The sequence below is a fragment of the Lissotriton vulgaris genome, chromosome 4_1, assembly GCF_964263255.1.
Source record: "Lissotriton vulgaris chromosome 4_1, aLisVul1.2, whole genome shotgun sequence".
Classification (NCBI taxonomy): domain Eukaryota; kingdom Metazoa; phylum Chordata; class Amphibia; order Caudata; family Salamandridae; genus Lissotriton; species Lissotriton vulgaris.
Window position 1 is genome coordinate 745,235,192 of NC_141691.1, and position 8,280 is coordinate 745,243,471.

The window sequence follows — 8,280 nt, forward strand, 5'->3', positions numbered from 1 at the left end:
CTAAACCAGACTGATGTTGTATGCTGGTATATAGACTATTGACGTCTAAGGTGACCAAGATATAATTAGTCTCCCAGTGTAGACCATTGATGGTGGTCAAAAAATGGGTTGTGTCCTTAATATAAGACGGTAGAGCTAGCACATATGATCTGAGATAATGATCAATGTATTTGGATGTGTGCTCCAAAAGGGATCCAATGGAGGAAACAATGGGACGGCCAGGAGGTGCAGTAGGGTTTTTATGGAGCTTGGGAAGTAGGTACAATATTGGTGTTTTGGGATGGGCACAGTATAAATATTGAAACTCTTCCCTTTCTAACAATCCCTTGTCTTTCCACTCCACCAATAATTCCCTGAACGCTATATTAGATTGTGTCAGTTCATCACAATTGACTTGACAATAGCATTCAGTGTCACTTAATTGGCGTAGTCCTTCTTTGAGATATTCTTCCTTATCTAAAACCACCACATTACCTCCCTTATCACTCTGTCTAATGACAATGGTATCATCATTTCTAAGATTATCCAGAGCTGTCATTTGTTCCAAATTTAGATTTTTCTTATTCCAAGATGCTTTTTGATTGCGGATTTTCATCAGATCTTTTAAAACCCCCCTCTCAAAAACCTCAATGGCATCACATTGGATTGCAGGGAGAAAAATCGATTTAGGTTTAAATTTGGAACCAGGATTGATTCCAACGTCCATCCCCCAAACATCATAATCCGGAATATTGTTCCCAGCATCTGAGTCAGGGTCAATAATCTGTAACAATTCCAAATCACTCATATCAAGATTGCTTATAGTGGTTGCAGTACTCACAGTTTCCCCAGTTTTGGGCTTGGTCTCAAACCATTTCTTCAGCTTGAGTTATCTTGAAAAAAGGAATAGGTCTATTCGAGTGTCAGCAAAGTTCATGTTCAAAGTGGGGCAGAAGGAGAGTCCAAGTTCCAGGGTACTCTTCTCTACCTGAGTAAGGGTCCTCTGGGAAAGATTAATTACCGTTAGATTCATTTCGGATTTTTGCTCCGTGTCGACATTCCCATTGGAGCTTTGTTTCCGCCTTGCCCTCCTCTTTTTGGCTTGCTTGTTCCGGTGGTTCCGCCTCTGTTGCCACGTCCTCTTCCCCTTTGCGGAGTCGCATCCTGGTATGTTTCTGCGCGTTTTTTGTTCATCATTTGGAACTGTATTAAAAAGTTGGGGTTTTTTGATATATCAACTTCCACGTCCTGGTTGCCCTCCGTATTGGAGGCATCCGACAGGTTCCCATCAGATATATCGCTCTCCACGACTTCTTTTGCTGGGCTAGTTGATTGAATCGCTAAGCCAGTATTTTTATCGAATAGATGGTCATACTTTCTCTGGAAAGTCAGAGTCCGACCGCATACATAATCTTTGTAATCACGAATAAACTTGCGTTGCTTTTTAGCTGTTATTTCTTCTTCAAGTTTATCCATTCTTGTGGCTAGTTTTTTGAGAAATTCATCCAATGCCTCTTTTGTCATCAGCGCACTAATTTCGGTGGTTAATTCTTCTATTTCTGCCAGGATTTTAGATCTATCCTTTAAGGCATATTTCACCAATATGCGCATCATAGTCATTGAGCAAGATGCCGAGTTGTCTGACCATTCTTGAAGCATTTCGGCATCTGGATCCTCATATGTGGGGATAGTAAATATTCGAAGTCCCCTCGGTACCCTTTTCACTTCTATGTACCGTTGCAGTGACTCTGCTTCCCACCACTTGCCAAGTTCTTTCTTGTGTAGTTTTTCCAGTTTATTAAGTTTGGATTGTAAATTTAACTCAGTCCCTATAGTGGAATTGGTAGGTCTCTCCTCATTTCTGGTCTTGGAATCAGTGAAGAATAATTTGGCAGCGGTCTTCTTCCGACGAGCATCCAATTCGTCTGCCATTCTAGATTTGTAAAATATCCAAATCGAAGCTCTGTGCACCTCCCTATGTCAGTTGATCTGAGATAAACATAAAGAGATGCTCCCAGCCTGCCCCAACGTTCAGTGCCGGCGTAAATGCAAGACAGTGCGCTCCGGTAATCCAGAATCCGTGAGCTTCACCCGTAACCCGAGTGTCACTCCCGTTCTCCTTTTCCCGCCACGCGCTGGCAAACGCTCGGCAACAGCAATAAAGTGTTCGTATCTCCAATGGAAACGTGTTGCTGTAATCCAATAGACAGTTCTTACGATACACACGCTGGAACCAGGGTCAGCCGACTTGTTGCACAATGATTCTCTCCCCCAATGCCGGTAAACAAGTTAGGCTGTCAAAGGGCGGTCCCGCCAGGCCACCGGCAGGCATGAACTATATATCCAAAATTTTCTCCGTAGGTAAAGAAGAAATGCAGGACACCCAGAGCTTCAGTGAAGGTATTTTTATTCCAAGCAGACGGAAAGGTCTCACGACGCGTTTCACCACTTAAGGCTTGATCACGCTCGCCTCAAATGTGCTGCCAGCCATTTTTAAACCCACAACACCACGTGTATAGACATCTAATGCACAAAATGAGCTGACAGGTTATACTGATACGAACATACTGAACATGATATCAAAACAGTATTTCTGTGCATTTGAACAACCGTAATTTCATTGCAAATTAATATCATTATGCAATAACCAACTAATGGCGATTATTTTACAAAATACTGAAAAAATACTGAAAAAGAGAATTCATGTCTAAATTACCTATTTGTCTTACCAAGAATATGTTCGTTCAAATACTGTCAATAATGACGACATTAAACTAATATTTACACAGAAAAACGCCTAATTTGCGGCATTCCGCCGACAAAATGCAACGATCCCCGTAATAGGTCACATTTTAGTAAACAGTGATTTCATTGGCTGTAGCGTTTCCATGGCGCCTGTAAACACCAGCATAGTTATTTATGGAAGAAATTTGTAAACCATTTAGACGTGGCGTATCTGTGACCATATTGCACATGCTGCCCCTGACGGGCTGTAAACATTCTGATACTGATGCGCAGCTTATCCTTGTGATGACAAAAATAATAATTGCACCAACATTATTAAATTACATCTTGTCATGAAGTACTGCCCAAGTGGTGAGACCTTTCCGTCTGCTTGGAATAAAAATACCTTCACTGAAGCTCTGGGTGTCCTGCATTCCTTCTTTACCTACGGAGAAAATTTTGGAGATATATATATATATATACATATATATATTTATATATATATATATATATATATATATATATATATATATATATATATATATAATATTATATATATTCACTGAAAAAACTATAGGTTTCACACCAGTTATAGTTAGCTGGAAATTTTACTGACATAAAACCATTGAAATTCCCATGTTATAGTTAGTTGGACTCACTATAACTTGCGCGCCTGCAATGCACTGCTGATGACGTCACATATTACATCACTCATGACATGGTCAGTGACATCACTCATGACATCACTGATGACACCATCCAGTGAATGTGTGTCTTTCTGAAAAATAAATATGTTTTATATATGTATTTATAAAGGTTGATGGAAGAATAAATGGTAAAATATGTGTCTAAATGGATGTTTAGGTTTATTATGTTTTTTATAAATAAATTGTTTGGTTCACTGCCTTATTAAGTGTATTTTAGTGAATACGTATATTAACAAGTAACTTTTAAATATTGAAATATATGTATCAGTGTTTCACTTTGTGTATAAGTAGCTGCATGGGTTGGTGACTGACTCACTGTTTGTATGTGTTTTGAAGACAGCATATGTGCAGGACTGTATAGGTGGATGAGTGTGTATATGTGTGTGTTAGTGAGTGAATGACTGTCTCACTATTGTCTTTTTTAGTAACGACATATGTTTTAATCTAGTATATGTGAGTATTGATGTATATAAGTGAGTATATGTGAGAGTGAGAGATTGTAAGAGTTCCTGTTTAAATAAGTATGTGTTTCTATAAGTGATTGTTTAAGAGAGTGAGTATGTGTAAGTTTCCTTAGAAGTAAAATGGTAGTGTGTGTATAGCCGTATATGCAGATTAATGGATGTTCAATAGTTTATTTGCATGTGTGAGTATGTGTCTGAGTAACTTTTGGATGACTGTCGGTGTGTAACAGGATGTATAGGTGTATCACTACATATGATGATTGAATATATGTATGAGTGACTATATAGAACTGTTGGTGAATGAGTGGATGTGTATATAGATGGTGGTATTACTGAATTGGTTGTTGTAACTGGTATGGGTATCTCTATTTTTTAGAAAATGTTAGTTTCTATTTTTGAATATGTGTTTCAAGGATTACAATACACTGAAAGAAGGTCTGTCACTCTGTCACAAGGATGGTGTCATCAGTGATGTCATGAGTGATGTCACTGACCATGTCATGAGTGATGTAATATGTGACATCATCAGCAGTGCATTGCAGGCGCGCAAGTTATAGTGAGTCCAACTAACTATAACGTGGGAATTTCAATGGTTTTATGTCAGTAAAATTTCCAGCTAACTATAACTGGTGTGAAACCTATGGTTTTTTCAGTGGATTTAATAGGTTTTTTAAATGCTAATTCCTAACTATAACTGGTGTGAAACCTATGGTTTTTTCAGTGAATTTCATAGGTTTTTTAAATGCTAATTCCTTTCTATATCGAGAATGTAACCTACGATTTTTTTTAATTTGCTGTTTTGTGTGAGTATTAATTAGTATTATTTTTTTTATAATAATATTTTGTTTAATTTTTTCAGAATTTTTCTAATGAAATATAAGAGGATTTGAGAAGTCACTCAAAATGTGCCCTAATTTTTCTTTCTTCAGCACTAATCATAATTTCTATGGCAAAATGAACCCCCTCGTTTTGTTCCTTTGCAAATTAAATGTTTTAAGTGTTAACACTTTATTCCAATCAAGATGACTTCAGGTGTGCCATACTTTTGTCATAAGTAAGACTGTTAGCGCTCTAGTTGTTCTTTAGAACACTATGGGACATTCTGTCATTGGGCTATAGTTGGGCTACATCTGGCTGATATTTGGGCTACATTTGTTTTTTTTTGTCTCTGGTGGCCATCTTTGGGCTACATTGGGCTACATTTGGGCTCTAACATATATATAGCCCAATGTAGCCCAATATATATTTTTTCAAAGTTAATTTTCGTAAAAACCACTGGAGCATATATCTTGAGACATAGCAAAGGCACATCGGGGTACCAGTCCCTACAATTTTGCCAAGTTTAGTGGAAATCCATTCAGCCGTTCGGGCTAAAAGTGAGTTTGACCGCCCTATGGAAATTAACATGGAGAAAACAAGTTTTGGGACCCCCCTTTTATCTCGGCCCCCGCTTGACGAATCTCCCCACATTTTCAGGGAAGGAGCGGAGCGGGCCACGAACTTTGAGAAGTTCGTGAAGATTCGTCCACCGGCGCCAAAGTTATTCCCAATAGAATGTTGCGGATTTCCTATGGAAAGTAGATCCTAACTATAACTACCTACTGGCGACCGCCAGTAGGTAATATATATATATATCCACAAGTTACCTTGAGAGAAGCCAAACACGCAGGAAAAGCACACCGCATTGAAGGCGGCATTGAAGGCGGCAGATGAAACGCTCTTTCAATTGGCCATTTGCGTTTCGGGCTGTTAAGCCCTTGTTCAGTGGCACAATATGGAGACAGAGTGGAGTGTAAGAAACATCTTTTATTAGAAATACGGAGTCCCGCCCCAGTGGGCGTGCCCGATGGCATGCTGGTTGTAGTAGTCCAAAATTGCTGCCATCCAAGGACTCCTCTGTTCTTTAACCAAGTGGCCCCCTGACTCTGTTCCAAAACAATACAAATTCCTGATTAAGTGAAGGCGCAACAAGCGCCACTCAGCAATGTCAATATCTCTGTAGGCTAGGCATCCTGCGTCCTAATGAGCGCCGGTGTCTACCAACACTCTGGGTCCGCTTACAGCGGCGGAGCTTCTCACGACCAGGCTAGCCGCTTTTAGACAAATATCCACAAGTTACCTTGAGAGAAGCCACACACGCAGAAAAAGCACACTGCATCTCAGGCGGCATTGAAGGCCGCAGATGAAACGCTCTTTCATTTGGCCATATGTGTTTCGGGCTGTTAAGCCCTTGTTCACTGGCCAAAATGCGTATGGCTGATTGGCTGTCAAGTGGTTGTCAACATTCGAAACCAGGAAGTGTTGGCAGCCATTTTGTGCCTCGGTAGAAGCGGGGATCTAGAAATTAGGGGAACAAGTGTTTAAAACGTATAAAGGAGGCAGGTAAGAAATATTTTGACCCTCTAGACCTGCTTAGGGGGTCCCACAAGGACCCCTAGGGCCCAAAAAAGTTTTTGTTTTGTTTGAAAAAACTGAGAAATGTGCGCTGGGCACATGGATCCGCCGTAAAAAATATAAAAACGAAGCACGAGCTCCTGTGCTTGTTTAAAAATTAGCTACCCGGGAAGGAGAAATCCCGGGGTCTAAAATATTGCATTTGAAGCGGTGGCCGAGAAAAAAGGGGGTTCCCAAAACGTGTTTTCCCCATGCTATTTTCCATAGGAATTGTTCATCACGGCTACAGCCCGAGCGGTTGAACGGAATTATACCAAATTTGGCAAAGAGGTAGTCATTGGTTCAGACTTGTGCCTTTTGCTTAAATGGTGTAAATACGTTCAGTAGTTTCTGAGAAAATTACAAGTAAAAGTACATATATATCTATGGCCTCGGTGGATGCGCGTATCTTGCGCTCACACTAAGCGCACCGTCCCGATAACGTGCTGAATGCTAATTGGCTGTCAAGTGGTTGTCAACATTCGAAACTAGGAAGTGTTCGCAGCCATTTTGTGCCTCGGTAGAAGCGAGAGTCAGGAATTAGTGGAACAAGTGTTCAAATTGTATAAAGGGGGCAGGTAAGAAATATTATGACCCTCTAGACCTGCTCAGGGGGTCCCACAGGGATACCTAGGGCCCCCCCCAATTTTTTATTTTTTTTTTAAATTGAGAAATGTGCGCTGGGTGCATGGATGCGCCGTAAAAAAAATAAAAATGAAGCGCAGGCTCCTGTGCTTGTTTAAAAAGTTAGCTCCCTGGGATGGTCAAATCTCGGGGTCTAAAAGATTACATTTGATGGGGGTCCAGAGGGGCTCGGGGACTGCCATTCCTCGGTGCTACAAAATAACTGGGTGAGGGAGCTCAAAGGTCCGTCTAAACTCCGGGGATTACCACCCTCCAGTGCTTTTTATATTTTGGGAGGGGGGGCTCGTGGTCTCCATTCTGGAGCAGTCAAAAGCCTTGGGGAACACCACCTCCCAGGAGCGGCTACTGTTGTGTCTCGGGTGTCTACCCCCGAGACACTGCTGTTTGCTATGGCAGGGCGGGAGTCAAGGTTCCCGCTGAGTCATAGCAAGCTTGAGTGCATATTAACAAGTGCCATTTCACCTAATTTTTATTTTTTAAAAGCCAAAAATGCGATGAAAATTATATCGTCCTATTTACTAGGTGATGCTAAGATGCATGAATGCATGTTAGCAGCCGGTTTGCTAAGGGGTCGCCTTGTATCTCCAATGAGTTGCAATGTAGACATTCTCAGTGGGAAGGTAGGTGTTTCTATGAGAATATAAAAAAGAAGAGGGAGGTATGACAACAGCGTTGTATTTACAAGGCGGCTCTGGATTTGAGGACCGATAGCAAAACTCTTGCTATGTCAGATCCTAACATCTGTTCTGAAGTAGACTTAAACATGTTTAATATGCAAAGTGGATTGATATGTTAAGTGCACAGTCATATATTAACAAGGTTTTCACTTGCGAACATGAATTTTCGCTGTATTTTTGCGATATTGGGGGCATATTTACAAGGACAGCGTTACAATTATGGTACAGGTATCACTGACCCTTGCACACATGAAACATGGAGGACATGACGTATTTCTGCAAATATGAATGTTTGTTGTACATTCAGTGGAGTGTTGTAGCTGTAGTAATACATGTCTATGAAAGATTTAGGATGCAGTTTTTGGCACATGATGTGCAGCTAATATATATATATAGGTATGTGGTCATTCAGGTACGCTGTCGAACTTGGTGCTAGAAATCAGTGTTCTAGCCTCTGAGTCGCGTCCACATCCTGTTATTGAAGAGAAATGACGTAATCTACGCCTGCCTGAAAATGTATTGTAAATACAGTGCTCATGTAAATTGCTGATATAGTTATGGGTCGACTACGCGCTATATAAATATGCACCCACTCCCTTTTTTCTCCGCAAACACTATTTTCTATTCAGAAATTCCACAAATTCTTATAAG